We start from the raw sequence: 18,929 nt of genomic DNA, 5'->3' as shown, positions 1-18,929 counted from the left end.
GTGGCCAAAGTACTGGAGTTTCAGCTTTAGCATCATTCCTTCCAAAGAAATCCCAGGGCTGAGCTCCTTCAGAATGGACTGGTTGGATCTCCTTGCAAACCAAGGGACTCTCAAGAGTCTTCTCCAACACCACAGTTCAAAAGCATCAATTCTTTGGCACTCAGCCTTCTTCACAGTCTAACTTTCACATCCATACATGACCACAGGAAAAACCATAGCCTTGACTAGATGGACCTTTGTTGGCAAAGTGATGTCTCTGCTTTTGAATATGCTATCTAGGTTGGTCATAACTTTCCTTCCAAGGAGTAAGCATCTTTTAATTTCATGGCTGCAATCACCATCTGCAGTGATTTTGGAGCCCCCAAAAATAAAGTCTGACACTGTTTCTACTGTTTCCCCATCTATTTCCCATGAATTGGTGGGACTGGATGCCATGATCTTCATTTTCTGAATGTTGAGCTTTAAGCCAACTGTTTCACTCTCCACTTTCACTTTCATCAAGAGGCTTTTGAGTTCCTCTTCACTTTCTGCCATAAGGGTGGTGTCATCTGCATATCTGAGGTTATTGATATTTCTCCCTGCAATCTTGATTCCAGTTTGTGTTTCTTCCAGTCCAGTGTTTCTCATGATGTACTCTGCATGTAAGTTAAATAAACAGGGTGACAATATACAGCTTTGACATACTCCTTTTCCTATTTGGAACCAGTCTGTTGTTGCATGTCCAGTTCTAACTGTTGCTTCCTGACTTGCATACAGATTTCTCAAGAGGCTGGTCAGGTGGTCTGGTATTCCCATCTCTTTCAGAATTTTCCACAGTTTATTGTGATCCACACAGTCAAAGGCTTTGGCATAGTCAATAAAGCAGGAATAGATGTTTTTCTGGAGCTCTCTTGCTTTTTCTATGATCCAGTGGATGTTGGCAATTTGATCTCTGGTTCCTCTGCCTTTTCTAAAACCAGCTTGAACATCAGGAAGTTCATGATTCACGTATTGCTGAAGCCTGGCTTGGAGAATTTTGAGCATTATTTTACTAGCATGTGAGATGAGTGCAATTGTGTGGTAGTTTGAGCATTCTTTGGCATTGCCTTTCTTTGGGATTGGAATGAAAACTGACCTTTTCCAGTCCTGTGGCCACTGCTGAGTTTTCCAAATTTGCTGGCATATTGAGTGCAGCACTTTCACAGCATCATCTTTCAGGATTTGGAATAGTTCAACTGGAATTCCATCACCTCCACTAGCTTTGTTCATAGTGATGCTTTCTAAGGCCCACTTGACTTCACATTCCAGGATGTCTGGCTCTAGGTCAGTGATCACACCATCGTGATTATCTGGGTCGTGAAGATCTCTTTTGTACAGTTCTTCTGTATATTCTTGCCATCTCTTCTTAATATCTTCTGTTTCTGTTAGGTCCATACCATTTCTGTCCTTTATCGAGCTCATCTTTGCATGAAATGTTCCTTTGGTATCTCTGATTTTCTTGAAGAGATCTGTAGTCTTTCCCATTCTGTGGTTTTCCTCTATTTCTTTGCATTGATCGCTGAAGAAGGCTTTCTTATCTCTTCTTGCTATTCTTTGGAACTCTGCATTCAGATGTTTATATCTTTCCTTTTCTCTTTTGCTTTTCGCTTCTCTTGTTTTCACAGCTATTTGTAAGGCCTCCCCAGACAGCCATTTTGCTTTTTTGCATTTCTTTTCCATGGGAATGGTCTTGATCCCTGTCTCCTGTACAATGTCACGAACCTCATTCCATAGTTCATCAGGCACTCTGTCTATCAGATCTAGGCCCTTAAATCTATTTCTCACTTTCACTGTATAATCATAAGGATTTGATTTAGGTCATACCTGAATGGTCTAGTGGTTTTCCCTACTTTCTTCAATTTAAGTCTGAATTTGGCAATAAGGAGTTCATGGTCTGAGCCACAGTCAGCTCCTGGTCTTGTTTTTGCTGACTGTATAGAGCTTCTCCCTCTTTGGCTGCAAAGAATATAATCAATCTGATTTTGGTGTTGACCATCTGGTGATGTCCATGTATAGAGTCTTCTCTTGTGTTGTTGGAAGAGGGTGTTTGTTATGACCAGTGCATTTTCTTGGCAAAACTCTATTAGTCTTTGCCCTGCTTCATTCCGTATTCCAAGGCCAAATTTGCCTGTTACTCCAGGTGTTTCTTGACTTCCTACTTTTGCATTCCAGTCCCCTATAATGAAAAGGACATCTTTTTTGGGTGCTAGTTCTAAAAGGTCTTGTGGTCTTCATAGAACTGTTCAAATTCAGCTTCTTCAGCGTTACTGGTTGGGGCATAGACTTGGATTACTGTGATATTAACATCTTACTGATTTCCAATGTAACAGGAAAAAAGGGTCAGTTCCTCTCAGAAAAAGCCACAAAAGTCTTGGCTTTACCTTGATTAAATTCATATTTGCATGTTTCCAGCCCCCCAAACAATTGTTTTAAATAAGTCCAACCTAGATCACATACCTACCTCCAAAATCTGGGATGATTTCAGTTCCATCCAAAACATGAGGACAAAAGGCACAGGGAACATTGTTCCCTAGAGAAAAAGTATAGGTTTATTATTAGAAGAAAAGAGAATGAATCTTGGATGGCAGTTTCAGAAAAACATCTACTACAGTGGCATTTGTGCTTCCCTGGTGGCTCAGATGGTAAAGAATTTGCCTACAGTGTGGGAAACCTGAGTTCAATCTCTGGGTTGGGGAAACCCCCTGCAGAAGGGAAAGGGTACCCCCTTCAATATTCTTGCCTAGAGAATTCCATGGACAGAGAGGAGCCTGGCAGGCTACAATCCATGGGGTCACAAAGAGTTGGACGTGACTGAGTGACTAAGAACATTGTCATTTAATTTAATGGCAGTTATTATTATTGTATGCATTTTTAGATCACTTACAAAATCCTATTAATTCAATTATGTAAAAAAAAATTGTTCTATTTAACAACTTTCCTCAGAAAATATATTTGTATTTCCAGTTTTGGATATTGTAATATACCCCCTTCCCTTGCTTCAAGGTGGGCATAGTGAGCAAGAATTCCATCACATACCTAAGTGGCACTGTCATCTGACTTTTTGTTTGTTTGTGTTTTGTTTTTGTTTTCTTGGTTTTGAATCCTTACTTCTTCATTTAACTTTTATGAACCTCAGTTTTCTTGTCATTTTCTAGGGAGTGAGTGAGTAAAAGTCACTCAGTCATGTCTGATTCTTTGTGACTCCATGAACTATACAGTCCATGAAATTCTCCAGGCCAGAATACTGGAGTGGGTAGCCGTTCCCTTCTCCAGGGGATCTTCCCAAACCAGAGATGGAGCCCAGGTCTTCCACATTTCAAGCAGATTCTTTACCTTCTGAGCCACCAGGAAAGGGAGTGATGCAACCACATTTCTTTACTTTTGACTAAGGTATTGCTACTCCTTGTAGAATATAATCAATTATTATAACTTTGCTTCCTTCCTTTGTTCCAGAAGCCAGAACTTGTTACTTTTTTTTAGTAACTCTAAAAAAATATTTTTTTATCTAAGTTATTTTTGGTTGTTGTTGTTTAGCTGCTAATAACTATATAGAAACCACCACTTCTGTTTTCTCCTTTTTCATTTTGACTCTAAAGGGAAAAACAGGGTACATATAGGTGTTCATTGTAGGTTCCGCAGGAACTGAAATAAGGTGCACGGGCATCTTGGATGTTGTGACTATGGAAGGAATCAGCCTAGATCTTTGCAAATAAAGAGGGAATGACGGAGTTAGGAAAGATTAAGGAAGCTATCTCTCAAATAGATGGGTACTAAGGAATTCCTTTTTTTAAACTTTATTTATTTAGACTGTGCTGGGTCTTCGTTGCTGTGTGTGGTCTTTCTCTAGCTGTGGCGACCCGGGCTGCTTTCTAGTTGCGGTGTGTGGGCGCTCGTTGTGGTGTCTTCTCTCGCTGCAGAGCATGGGCTGTAGAGCTTACGGGCTTCAGTAGTTGTGGTGCGTGGGCTTAGTTGTCCCGTAGCATGTAGAATCTTCCTGGACCAAGGATTGAACCCATGTCCTCTGAGTTGGCAGGCAGATTCTTAACCACTGGGCCACCAGGGAAGTCCATGGAAATCTTAACGCATGGGTAATTGTGCTGAAGAGCAGAGGGTCTGCAAAAATTGTTCACAACAACACAACCCTGAGGTGTAGATAGGTAGAATTATTGGTTCCATTTTATGCACAAGAAAACTCAGGAACAGAGAGATTAAGTCATGGAGCCAGGATTCAAATTTCCTAATTCATTGTCAAAGCCTAAATTCTCAAAATTGCAAATCTCTTCACAAACTTCAGGAATTAAGACACCTACAATTCTCTTGCTTTCTTGCTTTAGATTTCTTGTGCTGCTGTCTATGGGGTCACAAATAGTCGGACATGACTGAGCGACTGAACAACAGCAACAAGAAGAAATCCAAGTCTTGGGGTGGTTTTAAGTCTTATAAATACCTCTGGATCAAAATTATATCCTTTTTTTCCATATCTTATTCAAATCTCAGTTATTATTTAGTCTCTGGTATCTCCGTGGAAATGTATTTGCAGCTGGACAAAGAAATAAAGCTTTACATGAACAGCTTCTATTAGAGCAATAATTATAGTAGTGACCATATTGCAATCATGATGCAAGAGGAATATGACTATGAGCACTTATGCTTATTATCTCATCTCATCCCTTCTACAACCTGATGAGGTAGACTACCATTATTTCTACTGTAAGTATATAATATTGTTATGTAATAAAATTCTTAGAGTACATGTATGGTCATTACACCATATTTATATAATAAAACTACAACTCTGGATATGTGACAAGTTTAGCAGATATTTACTTAATGAAAACAGGAAGGGGTTAATTAGCAATTATCCTGCTGCAGCTTTAGCCCTTCAAGAGTTCCTAGGAAAAAAGGAGCTGTCCTCTATCGGTGCTCTGTCAGAGGTGGTTTCACTTGACTTAGATGGTTTTCTTTCTTTCTTTATTCTTCCAAAATGATTCAGTTTCAGAATTGTTCTTTAATCTTTGATATCTCCATTAAGAAGAGTTTCTATCAAGTGCTTCAAAAGTATACAGTTCGAGGGAGCACTGCTTGTCCCCGGCTGGCTAGTGAAGTGGAGGAGGCAGGCATCTCAGCCAGCCCCTGAATACTCGCTCAGAAACGCAGGCTGATGGGCAAGCACATGCCAAGAACCCACCTCCTTTCCACCACACTACTCTCTTTTCACTGGGTTTCTGTGTGTCCTTTGTAGTCCAACCTGCAAGCTACTTTGGGACAAAGATAGATCCATCTCTGGCCAATCTAGGAATAAATTAGTTCCCTTGCTTAAAAAAAAAAAATTTGCGAGAACCTTTAAATATTGAACTCGTGGGTCAGAAATTTGAAATTCCTTTCCTCTCAGATTAAAATCCTTTGACTTTGTCTGAAGCCATTGCATTAGATGACAGGTTTTTTTTTTTTGTGGTTGTTGTTTAGTTGCTATCATGTCCAACTCCTTTACTTCTCTGCTAATTTGCCAGCTGTGAACTTTGGCACCTTTAGGAGATTTTTATGTGGTTGAACAAGCAGTCAGAATGGACCAAGTTGACAAAATGGGTAAGTTTAACAAAATATGGGACCTTCAGTTTGATACTACATTGTTGATGACAGTTATTTGACTCTTCACAGTCCAGTCATAATGAGACAGAATACTATATAAGCAAAGACCACAGGAAGGATTGACAGTAAATGTCAAGAGGGTGTGGAGGAAGTGGGTTACAACTTCTTTTCCCAACTTGTAGTGTCTTCTCTCACGTTTTAAGAATTCAAAGAAAAGTGCATGAAGCCCTGATATATTCAGGAACAACAGTAACAAAAATAAATTAGGTTTACTGAAAGATGCAACCAATACTTTTTCATCTTTTTTCGTTTACAGGGACTTGCCCTCTCCACCAAGCTCTCTTTATTTTCTTCTCAAATGTTATTTCATGTCATTGTGTCAGGCTTAGGCTATTGGAAAAACTTATGTCCTCTGTAATTAAAGTTTTAAATAACATGCAGTTTACCCTGTTATTAAAAAAAAAAAACTCAGGACCTCCCTGGTGGTGCAGTGGATAAGAATCCACCTGCCAATGGAGGGGACATAGGTCCAATCCCTGGTCCAGGAAGATTCCACATGCCTCTGGGAAACTAAGCCCATGTACAATTACTAAGCCTGCATGCTGAGAGCCCATGCTTCTCGCAACAAGATAAGCCCACACATAACTAAAATAGCCCCTGCACGCCACAACTAGAGAGAGCCCAGGTGCAACAATGAAGACCCAGCACAAACAAAAATTAAATGAATAAATAAATTTTTAAGAATCAGCTGCCTTTTCTGAGGGGAAGACTGTCAAGGATCCTTAATTTCTATCCTTCTGTAGAAGGATAAAAGGACAGATAAACTTAAGTAAATCCGGGGTGTAGAGCTCCTTTAAAATGTGAGGACCTTGTCAATGGGTTAAAAAAAAAAAAGTTGGTTTTGTTCTAAATATCCTCTCTGGGGCCCATTATGCATAATAAGGGGCCACAGCCCATTTGCAAGGCCTCTGAATGAACTCCATTCATTCTGTACTTGGAAATGTTTCTTCAGCCACAAAGAGAAACAATAGTTATAACCTAATTTCTTTGGCACCAATATCAGCAGAGGAAAAACCAAAAGACCATTATGAAAACTCTAGTAACTTCTGTTGGTGATTATGTAATTCTGTATTCATTGATCATATTTGTGTATTCAAATAAGGACTTTTTAAAAAAGATTATAAAGCAGTTTGGTAAAGGTATAATATCACATTTCATGTATTGAGCAACATCTTAAAAATGGAGTGCTTCAAAGTAATTTGCTTATTATAGTTATTAAAGTTTATAAAAAACAAAACAAAACACACTAACATGCACCCTAAGGCTTTCAGGGGAAAGCTTTTGTATTTTTAATTACTGTGTTTTAAAATCCGATAAGAATTCATACTACAATTTTGTCAAGTAAATCCATTCATCAGTTTCCACATTTACCTGTAAAAGTCAGTGGAAGATAATACATCTGGAAATAGCAGTCATGGAGTGGTGCCTGTTAATACCATTTCCAAGTGACTCTAGAGTGAACTATCTGAAGCTTAAGTCTGATCTAAGCATGTCATTCCTTGCTCAGTACCCTTTGTGGACTTCCCATTGCCCATGAAGGGAAGGCCCACATTCCACATGACTTTCCAGCTTCTGGCTTTTGCCTACCCGCCTTGTCAGCCTCTCTCATCATCCTTCCCTCAGTGAACTCTCCTTGGTGGGCCTGGATCTTTCTTCCACATGATGTTGCTTCTGCCTGTTCTTGCCTGAAATGCTTCCCTCCCAACCCAGTCTCCTCACTTTAATCTGACTAACCTTTACTAACCTAGTAGTGGAGTGGGGTGCCATTGCCTTCACCATCTCTAAAACCAGATAATTCTGACTTTCCTGGCTTCACCATTGTCCCGGTTACTCTTATAGAAATCTCAGGAAGCACACCAGCTTCTCTCTCTTTCTTGTCTCCCCCTAGATATTTTAACTAAACACTTTAGTCTTTCTCCACAGAATCCACATTAAACATGTAATTCTTTTTTTTTTAATATGAATTTATTTATTTTAATTGGAGGCTAATTACTTTACAATATTGTATTGGTTTTGCCATACCTCAACATGAATCCGCCATGGGTGTACACGTGTTAAACACGAAATTCTTTTTCTCACTGCCTTTTTTTTCCCATTAATGTTCTGCTGTCAGCTGTTCTGTTTTTATTATTATTAGTTGTTGCCTGGACCATCACTTGGTTTGTGGACAGGTTTTCTCTATGCATCTTCTTTCCCCTTTCATTTAGCCTATGTATACAGTTTGTTCATTTTTCTCATGATAAATACAAAATTAAATATTTTCAAGACAGGCCTTTCCCACCATATTATGTTGACCTTCCTTTCCAACCTAATCTTTTCCTACTCTCTATATGGAGAAGGCAATGGCACCCCACTCCAGTACTCTTGCCTAGAAAATCCCATGGACGGAGGAGCTTGGTAAGCTGCAGTCCATGGGGTCGCTAAGAGTTGGACACGACTGAGCGACTTCACTTTGACTTTTCACTTTCATGCATTGGAGAAGGAAATGGCAACCCACTCCATTGTTCTTGCCTGGAGAATCCCAGGGACGGGGGAGCCTGGTGGGCTGCCGTCTATGGGGTCCCACAGAGTCAGACACGACTGAAGTGACTTAGCAGCAGCAGCAGCAGCATATGGTCCATATTCTATGGCCAAACTGAACTGTCCACTCCTCGCCGACCACCCTCAAGCTTTTTTATCTCCTAACCTCATCATCAACTATTCCCACTGTGTCTCACTATTGTGTCCATTTTCAGAGCCTGTCTGAACGGCTTTCTCCACCATAAATCCTTAAATGATCATTTCAACTGAAGGTATAGGTTTTCTTTCTCCTTTTGTTTATTCATTCATGGAACAAATATTTATCAAATATCTAATATGTATCAAATGAGAAAAGTCCTGGGACTTTAACAATGACCTGGGACAGAATTGGAACCCACCCTAATGGGGCTTTTAATCTAACATAAAAGAAAACTTGATAACTTTTTTCAAGTGTCATGGGTTTTACAAGACTCTGTGCAGCATGTTTAAAAGAGTATAACTTAAGCTGAGGGTCAGGTATGGGTTCTCTGAGGGGAGGTGCAGAAAGAGATCTGGAAAATGAAGATGTAGCTAGGCAGAGTGGGAGGGGATTGAAGAAATTTGGGGACATGACAGTGTTCTAGGCAGAGCAAACAGCACATGCAAAAGCCATGTAGTAGGAATGAGCATGGCATATTTAAGAACTGAGAAAAGGCCAGTTCGAATAGCCAGATGGATATAACATGAACCGTGGGACAGGGGAAACTGAGACATTAGCTGATTCATATCTGTTAAGTCTTCTTTTGTCTTTATGTCACTTATTCATATTTCTACCTCAGTTAAGAGAGACTCATTCATGGAGCAATGCCTAAAGCTCTGCCTCTTTGCTCCTCCTAATCATAGTCCAAGTATCATGCGACCTGCACCTTGGAGGGGTAACCTACCATGAGCTGGAGTCTAGTCCTAAGCAGTACAGGTTAAGAATCTCAAGTTGACTCACTAACTAAATCTTGCTTATTAACCAAAGAAATATGGTTTATGCATTATAATAATGTGAATTTATCCAGTTATTATTTTGAATCAATAGGATGTGTTCATATCAAAGAGATTTTACTGTACTAGCATACTATATATAGTAATTGCCCTCTGCTTTTCCCCCAGAGCATATTGGACACCTTCCTACATAAGGGGCTTATCTTCCAGTGTCATAACTTTTTGCCTTTTCATACTGGTCATGGGATTCTGGTGGCAAGAATACCGGAGTTGTTTGCCATTGCCTCTTCAAGTGGTTCACGTTTTGTCAGAACTCTCCACTATGACCTTTCCATCTTGGCTGGCCCTGCACAGCATGGCTCGTGGCTTCATTGATTTATGCAAGCCCCTTCACCAGGACAAGGCTGTGACCCATGAAGGGAACAGAACTAGAAGGTGCACCCATTCCTTTGTAGGGTATGATCCAGAATTTTCATGTATCACTTCTCCTCATGTACCTTTAGCCACAGTTTAGTCAATTGGGTCACATGTAGCTGGAAAATATACTGGAACATGTGGTCTGTGGCTGAAACTTGTAAGATTTTACTATTAAAGGAATTGGACTTTTGAAGGACAACTAACAATCTTAGTCATTGTCCCCTGTTATCAGCAAAGTAAATGTTCTCTGAGCACCTTCATTCCTCCTTTACCTCCCAGTAAATTTCTGTTTAGGCCAAAATTGGGTCATATGGTCACCTCTAGAGACAAGGAAGCTGAAGAAACAGGAAACAGTTTTTACATGAATGGCTTTGACCAAAGGCTCCCAAAGTTTCTTGGTTCACAGCTCCCTTGGGATTTCAGTAAATATTTTCATGGTGCCAAGTGAAAGTCATTCAGTCATGTCTGACTCTTTGCGACCCCATGGACTTCAGTCCATGGAATTCTCCAGGCCAGAATACTGGAGTGGGTAGCCTTTCCCTTTTCCGGGGAATCTTCCCAACCCAGAGATCAAATCCAGGTATCCTGGATTGCAGGCAGATTTTTTACCAGCTGAGCCACCAGAGAAGCCTAAGAATCCTGGGGTGGGTAACCTAACCCTTTTCCAGCATATCTTCCCACCCCAGGAATTGAACCAGGGTCTCTGCATTGCAGGCGGAATTTTTACCAACTGAGCTATCAGGGAAGCCCCAAGAAATACATAATAATTCCATTTACAACTTAGTAGCCATTTGAATAAATTATGCACATAAATCGAAAGAACAATAATAGCCATGTGTTATTAATGAGAATTCTGTATTGGGTACTCCATAACTTCTCAAACACTGGAATCACACTGGACATTGCCATTTCTCATTCTACATGCATTTCATGCCATACTTTCTTTTTCAGTCGGCAACCACTGAAAATCCAGTTTTCCAGTGATATGGCAGAGTCTACAGGTATGTGGTAATTTCGTGTGAAAACGGCACCTTAAGCTAGTAGTGCGTGCTGTCCAACAGATACTGAGCTCCACTGTGTTTCCCTTGAAAATGAAAATATGCTATGGCCCCCAGTGAGTTTACTCCAGTGTCCTTGGAAACTGGGCATACAGTTTGGGAATCACAGGTTTAAACTAATCATGACCCATTATGTGAAGCTGGACAAATTGCTCCCCATGCAAGAATCAGTTTTCTTTTAGAGAAAAAGAAGGGATAGTGGAAATTGTTTAGGAAACTAACAATTGCTTCCTCAGTCTGCCCCAGCCCAACTATGTACTCTTTTAGAAGAGAGGCCATGGCTGCTTTTAACTGCTGTTTTGTGTTTAGCACAGTTCTTGCTACTTAGAAGGAGTTCAATGCACATTTATTAAATGAATGGAGAAATGAAGACCATGTGGTTAACAGTATGGTTGATTCTATTAACCACAGAATGCCAGAGTTTAGGAAATTTGTTCCCTATACAATGAGTCTCTATGTGAATTCAAGGGCATGGACTTTGGCTTCCTTATTTCTTAGAGCTCAGAGCCCAATAATGATTTGGCATATTGTAGGTGATAGAGAGTGTTCGTTGGATGAATGAGTGCATGTCTCAGTGAGAGCTGATTCTGTCTGCAAAACCATTATGAAGGCATCTCATTACACTGATAAAGAAAATGCTTATTAGTGAGCTCTCAATATAAATGCCCATGCTGACTGCCAAGAGAGAAAACCACTCCATCTTATCACTATGGATCTACGGCTTTCTTTTATTACCACAGTCACCACTAGAAAAACTGACAAAAAAGAGAGAAGCAGAACTTTTTTGAGATAGGAGAAGGACTTTTTCTGCGATGGTTTTACATTGTCAGCAGCTAAACTGTTTCACAATTAAGGATCATTACATAAAGACTAGAAAGTGACTTTTTACACAAAAGCCATGAAGCTTTATAAGTATGATAACTATTTGAGCAAAATTTGTCTTTCTCCTCTTTGTCTTCTCAGCTCAAATGTATTTTTCTGTATTTTTGTGTTTTTGCAACAGAGGAAGCCACTGATGCTTTTTGCCCTTGGTTTCCCTCATAATAAAGTGTATAATTCTGTGACACTCTATAGAAGAATTTACATGCACTGGCATGTTAGAGTTATGTTTACATCTAAAATTTGCCTATGGTTATCTTACTTTTCTAGTAGTATATTTAGAAAGTTATTTATGTATCTGTCTCTATCACTAAATCAAAAGTGTTTTGAAGGCAGGGTCTATGTCCTTTTCATTTTCTATCTGGGGCTTCCCTGATGGTTCAGACCATAAAGAATCCACCTGCAATGCAGGAGACCTGGGTTCAATCCTTGGGTTGGGAAGACCCCTTGGAGAAGGGACTGGCAACTCTTTTTAATTGGAAGAATGTTGTGCTGCTATTTAGTCACTAAGTCAAGTCTGACGCTTGCGATTGCTTTGTCCATGGGAATTCCCAGGCAAGAATACTGCAGTGGGTTGCCATTTCAGGATCAAACCCACATCTCCTGCATTGGCAGGTGGTTTCTTTACCACTGAACCACCTGGGAATACCTAATAGAAAAACATTAACAAACAAAAGAATAAATAAGTAAAATATTCAGAGGAGCCTGGCGGGCTACAGCCAAATGGGGTCGCAAAAGAGTCAGACATGACTTAGTGACTAAACAGCAGCACAGTATTCCCATCTCCAAGGGATCTTCCCAACCCAGGGATTGAACCCAGGTCTCTGCATTGCAGGTGGATTCTTTACCACCTGAGCCACCAGGGAGACCCATTTTAAAATATGTTAATTATTTCTTTCATAGTAAAAACTCAAGATTTGGTATCCAACATTAAAGATAATTATATTTTTCCATTTACAAAGCAATGAAAGTAAGTTCTGATTTCCCCTAGTTTATAGGAATACTGAAGGAATTAAAGTAGAGATGATTTTGGCTCTCACAAAATAAACACACAGTGAGTACTTAACAAAACACTGCAAGGGAACACTTCATGCAAAGATGACCTCAATAAAGGACAGAAATAGTATGAATCTAACAGAAGCAGAAGATATTAAGAAGAGGTAGCAAGAATACACAGAAGAACTATATAAAAAGGATCTTCACGACCCAGATAATTACAATGGTATGATCATTCACCTAGAGCCAGACATCCTAGAATGCGAAGTCAAGTGGGCCTTAGGAAGCATCACCATGAACAAAAGCTAGTGTCTTCTCAGCTTGTCTTCTCAAGCTGAGAATTCCAGTTGAGCTATTTCAAATCCTAAAAAATGATGCTGTGAAAGTGCTGCACTCAATATGTCAGCAAATTTGGAAAACTCAGCAGTGGCCACAGGACTGGAAAAGGTCAGTTTTCATTCCAATCCCAAAGAAAGGCAATACTAAAGAATGTTCAAACTACTGCACAATTGCATTCATTTCACACGCTAGTAAAGTAACGCTCAAAATTCTCCAAGCCAGGCTTCAGCAATACATGAACCATGAACTTCCAGATGTTCAAGCTGGTTTTAGAAAAGGCAGAGGAACCAGAGATCAAATTGCCAACATCTGTTGGATTATTGAAAAAGCAAGAGAGTTCCAGAAAAGCATCTATTTCTGCTTTATTGACTATGCCAAAGTCTTTGACTGTGTGGATCACCACAAACTGTGGAGAATTTTTCAAGAGATGGGGATACCAGACCACCTGATCTGCCTCCTGAGAAATCTGTATGCAGGTCAAGAGGCAACAGTTAAAACTGGACATGGAACAACAGACTGGTTCCAAATCAGGAAAGGAGTATGTCAAGGCTGTATATTGTCACCATACTTATTTAACTTATATGCAGAATACATCATGAGAAACAGTGGCCTGAATAAAGCACAAACTGGAATCAAGATTGCTGGGAGAAATATCAATAACCTTGGATATACAGATGACACCACCCTTATGGCAGAAAGCAAAGAAGAACTAAAGAGCCTCTTGATGAAAGTGAAAGAGGAGGATGAAAAAGTTGGCTTAAAGCTCAACATTCAGAAAACTAAAATCATGGCATTTGGTCCCATCACTTCATGGCAAATAGATGGGAAAACAGGGGAAACAGTGGCCAACTTTATTTTTGGGGGCTCCAAAATCACTGCAGATGGTGAGTGCATCATGAAATTAAAAGAGGCTTGCTCCTTGGAAGAGAAGTTATGACCAACCTAGACAACATACTAAAAAGCAGAGACATTACTTTGCCAACAAAGGTCCATCTAGTCAAGCCTGTGGTTTTTCCAGTAGTCATGTATGGATGTGAGAGTTGGACTATAAAGAAAGCTGAGCACCAAAGAACTGATGCTTTTGAACTGTGGAGTTGGAGAAGACTCTTGAGAGTCCCTTGGTTTGCAAGGAGATCCAACCAGTCCATTCTGAAGGAGATCAGCCCTGGGATTTCTTTGGAAGGAATGATGCTAAAGCTGAAACTCCGGTACTTTAGCCACCTGATGTGAAGAACTGACTCCTTTGAAAAGACCCTGATGCTGGGAAAGACTGAAGGCAGGAGGAGAAGGGGATGACAGAGGATGAGATGGTTGGATGTCATCACCGACTCAATGGACATGAGTCTGAGTAAACTCTGGGAGCTGGTAATGGACAGGGAGGCCTGGTGTGCTGCAGTCCTTGGGAGCTGCAAAGAGTCAGACATGACTGAGCAACTGAACTGAACTGAACTGAACATTTACTAGATGTAGGTCAGTGTTCAGGCATCAGACTCATGTTGCAGTTAATTTTTTATTCCTAAACTTATATTTTAAATGCATTTAAAGAATTTTTTCTTAGCACAAATGAAATACATGTGCTGGTTGCAAACAATTAAATCCTTAGAAAAATATTTAACAAAAATATCAGAGATGACTTCTGTTGATAGTTCAAAGTAATTCCTACAATTTTTTCTGTGGATTTATACATGCATAATATTGTCACAAAAACAGTAATAATATTTTTACAATTTTGAGGGGCAACTCTATAAATGAAATTGAATTGTACTGTGCACCCTATTTTGCAATTTCTTTTTTTTCATGTAATGTGTCTAAACTTTCAAGTGTAAAAGATCTTTCAATTAGTAAATATAAATTTCCCTCATTCTGTGTAATTGCTAGATCTTGTGTTTAGATATTCATAGAACCCTGTACTCTTACTTCGAATTACTTATTGCAGTTTTAATTTGAATTATTATTTATAAAATTGTAGGTTTTTTCCTGTCTCCCTAAGCAAGTTGTGCATTCCGTGCCTAACACACAGTATCTGAAACATACACACAAAATGTCTATAGACGCTATGAGTGAATGCATGAATGGGTGGACAGTGGGCTTCTGTCCCAGGACTCTCTTTACAAAACCTGTGCTCTTGCCATATTTCATGCTGCCTCCCCTTTGTGGTTCTTGTAAATGTTTTGAGAATTTTTGTTTTCTCGTTATTTATGCCTACATTAGTTTTAGCTTTGTTTAGTATGTGGTAGGTCAATGTGCAGAAAGGAAATAAGCATTTTAGATATTCAGAAGTATAGGAATAATAATTACACAATGATAAACTTAATCAGCATTTTAAACCACTAAAGTCATTGGAGCCTGTGTGTGTGTGCTAAGTCACTGTAGTCCTGTCCAACTCTTTGTGATCTATGGACTGTAGCCTACCAGGCTCCTCTGTCCATGGGGTTCTCCAGGCAAGAATACTGGAGTGGGTTGCCGTGCCCTCCTCCAGGGGATCTTCTGGACTGAGAGATTGAACCCGCCTCTCTTTCCTCTCCTGCATTGCAAGTGGATTCTTTACCACTAGAGCCACCTGGGAAGCCCCCATTGAAGCTTTCTACTTTTCAGAATTAGAAAGACAATAATAAACATTCACAAAGCAGCTTTATTTCACTTTTCTGACATATTTCTTGGTCCAGTCTCTTTACTCATTCAAGAAGAAAAAGTTTGTAAACTAAAATAGGTATATAAATTAAATGATAAATGGCAGAGACTGATAGTTATCCCCCAATAGTTGTTCCCAGAGTTGTAGAAGGTCAGATTTGTGACCATTTGCAATGGACATTTTATTTCCAGCTTGCAAGCAGGCGTGACCAGCAGCATACAAATGGAAGTGTCTTTTGGCAGTTTTTTAATTGATTAATTAATTAATTATTGGCTGCACTGGGTCTTCGTTGCTGTACACAGGCTTTCTCTAGTTGCAGAGAGCAGGGGTTAACTAACTCTCTAGTTGCAGTGCACAGGCTTCTCATTGCAGTGACTTGTTGCAGAGCACAGTCTCTTAAGTGCAAGGGCTTTAGTAGTTGCAGCATGCAGGCTCAATAGTTTTGGCTTTCTGGCTTTAGAGTGCAAGCCCAGCAGGTGGAGCACACAGGCTGCGGCATGTAGAATTTTCCTGGAGCAGGGATGGAACTCATGTCCCCTTGGTTGGCAGGCAGATGCTTTATCCACTGCACCCCCAGGGAAGTTCCTCTTGTGGCAGTTTTCATGACCATTCTTCAAGAGAGAGCAAGATGCAGGCCCCTTTACTCTTATCCCCTGAGCCTTTCCCTGTTTGCTCCACTGGAATGTGATGCTGCCATTTTAGACCAGGAGGTTGAAGCCCCGCAGTTCAGAATATCAAGATGAATGACTCCTGAGTTCTTGGCAGTATGGGTAACAATGCCAGTCATGAACCACTTCCTGGAATTTTCTTTGAGACAAAAACAAATTTCTCTCTTTATTAAGCTATTGTTTCTGTCATTTACTCCTAATGCTAATCTAAGCGAATATAGATGTTGAATCTGGAATTTCTAAGAAATTCCCAATTTTATGACTTGTTATTTGACATATATAAAGAGCCCCTACCAAAAGCATTTCACCAAAGGAACTATATGTGACATTACTCCTTATTTATTAAGAAAAAAATAAGGGCTAGAAAAGTTTCAATTAAGATTCCAGGTCCATTGTGCTTCATAAGAGACTGCATTTATATGCTAATGGACAAATAATAAAATAGAACACAGGGTCAATAATAGCATGTCTTTGTATACAGCTCTGTTATTTGTTTCAAGATATTAATCTCATCTAATCCCTCAAAACCACTCATGGAGTAGGTGCATAGATGATAAAACTGAACTCCAGAAAGCATCATCTGTACAAGGTAACAGGACTAGAGAGTGGACTAGTTTCCTGGGTTTTAGTTCTTTATGCTTTTTATCATATTGTTTATCAATCTTGTCAAGCCTCATCATAAAGTATATTATTTTGCATTTTATTAACCAAGTTTGATAAATAATCTTTTTCATTTTCATTGCAGACTATAGGATATCCTTTTCACATCCATATCTGCACAACTGAGAGGAAAGCATGAGCATCAGAAAAGATTTTTGTGTATTAGTAAGGTACTCTTCTCTCTCCCTTTGGGAAGAAGGAGATATTGGAAGAAAGAGAAAATAAAGAATATATCTGATCTAAAACACTCTCTCTTGGTTCAAGAAAACAGTAGTACCAGTTACCTATACTCTTGACCTAGCTAATGGGTAATGATGTATCATTTCCAATCTTCAAAAAAAATCAAGGAATCCTTTCATTGACCAAAGCAATATGAGTCTAACTGAAAAATCCACATGCATAAAAAACCCAGTTGCTGATTGCAGCTTCATAGTTCATTCAAGCTGAATTTTTTAGTGTGTAGTTTACATTTGGGTTCATGCCCCAGTGAACTTAAATTTCAGTATTATTCAGTTTCCTGACACAACCTTAGTGAACAATATTTTGCTCCACTTCCTATGTAATTGTTTAGATAACTGCTCCATACTGCTTTTGCTGTAGCTTTAGCTCATCAGAAGGATAATCTATGTTTTAAAATAATATGACCTTGACCACTTCTCCAATGCATTTTAAAAAGAAACCATTTTGGGGGGGTCTCTAATAGTTTCTTTTTTAGTTTGTCTGATTTTCTTGTTGCATAGTTTGCTCCTTTTTGCTTGTGTGGAATACGGACTGAATGTTGATTACTGCGAGTTTGGCTTCCTTCCAGGCATTAATTCTGGGACAAGTTCTCAGTCTGTTGGCACCAAAACCTACCTCTTGTGCTGTCCTACCCTTTCCTACCCACAATATGACATAACACCCACTCTTTTCCCACCATGTAATAGGAAGGATGGGAGCTCTTTTAAGAATATCTGTAAATGTAAGCACTCACAGATTTCTGGGTAAATATAAATAAGGCCCAGGGAACTTATTAAGGATAATAAAACTAGTTGCTGTACTATTTTTTTTTAAAGGAAATATTTTAAACCACTTCCTGGCAGTTCCATCATTAGAGTTGCCTCTAACTGAATGTTCTTTAATAGCCAATTCTTATACAACTTCCTTTTCCTCTCTTACAGCATGTAACATTTTACTTAAATGACTTTTCCTGGTATAAATTACATTTGCTTTTCAGAGGACTGGGAGATGTAACTCGTTGTAGGCCCCCTCTCTTTTGCTACCTCCCACTATTGATTTGAGAGTTCAGATTCCTAGTGTTTTCACTTTCATATTTCCAAGCTATGATAACCTAAGTATGGCAAAGCTTTGAAATGAAAGTTTGAAGTCCTGAATGTTACCAGATAACCTTTGGCCAATCAGTGACCCCTACATTTTTCATTAGTAAAATATATATGTAATAACTAGCAGCCAATTGGTCTATATGTTTGTTTGGGCTTGTCTAACTAAAATCAGAGAAACAGTAATTAAGTTCTAGTAATTAATGCTAAAAGAATTACAAAAGAAGGGATTTTCATCATTTAATTGACTTGGATTAAAAAAAAGGAAGAATTATTCATGTGATAATGTTAGAAAAACATTATCACATGAATAGTTCAAAAAAACCAGCAACCTTTTCACTATTATATTTTTTCTGAAATGTACCTCCAGAATTACAGTGATTTTCAACAGTTCTAAGAAAGTAGGCAAAATAAAGTCATAATTATATTTAATTTGTTAAGAACCAAAAGTAAATTATCCTCTTTTATGAACTCTTGATTCTTTCCCTGCCTTGCAGACCCAACTTAATTAGGCATAAAAACTCCTGCAATTATTTCATAATCCAACAGTTTCTGCCTTCTCTGAACTGTTACATACCTCATGTATCTTATGACACTCATTTTAATTCTTCCTTATATGCAATGTTGTAATTATTCTCTAGAATTTTAAAAAAATGCTTTCCATCCTCTAAAGTGAATTTTAATTTGTTGGAAAAAAAATACTGTACAGTATCATTTACTCTCAAACTTTTATCTATTCACACAGAATAAATTTCGATAGATAAACTATGACTTAACGAGCTCTATAGTTCCTTGGCACTGG

The 18,929-nt window shown here is 39.0% G+C and overlaps 1 long non-coding RNA gene across 2 annotated transcripts in view; it reads left to right on the top strand.

Annotated features, from left to right (window-relative positions):
* Positions 1-17,413, top strand: part of LOC129655054 (uncharacterized) — a 72,412-nt gene extending 54,999 nt beyond the window's left edge. Inside the window, exons 2-5 of one of the 2 annotated variants that reach the window (XR_008715734.1) lie at positions 4,353-4,728; positions 5,529-5,604; positions 10,528-10,577; positions 16,894-17,413. This is a non-coding gene — a long non-coding RNA (uncharacterized LOC129655054). Of the gene's footprint in view, positions 1-4,352; positions 4,729-5,484; positions 5,605-10,527; positions 10,578-16,893 lie in introns of both variants that reach the window. The other variant, XR_008715735.1, reaches the window with a different exon arrangement.
* The last annotated feature ends 1,516 nt before the right edge of the window (positions 17,414-18,929 follow it).

The sequence above is a fragment of the Bubalus kerabau genome, chromosome 6 (genome assembly GCF_029407905.1).
Source record: "Bubalus kerabau isolate K-KA32 ecotype Philippines breed swamp buffalo chromosome 6, PCC_UOA_SB_1v2, whole genome shotgun sequence".
In the NCBI taxonomy this organism is placed as follows: Eukaryota; Metazoa; Chordata; class Mammalia; order Artiodactyla; family Bovidae; genus Bubalus; species Bubalus kerabau.
This window is presented reverse-complemented; position numbering and strand designations above follow the sequence as displayed.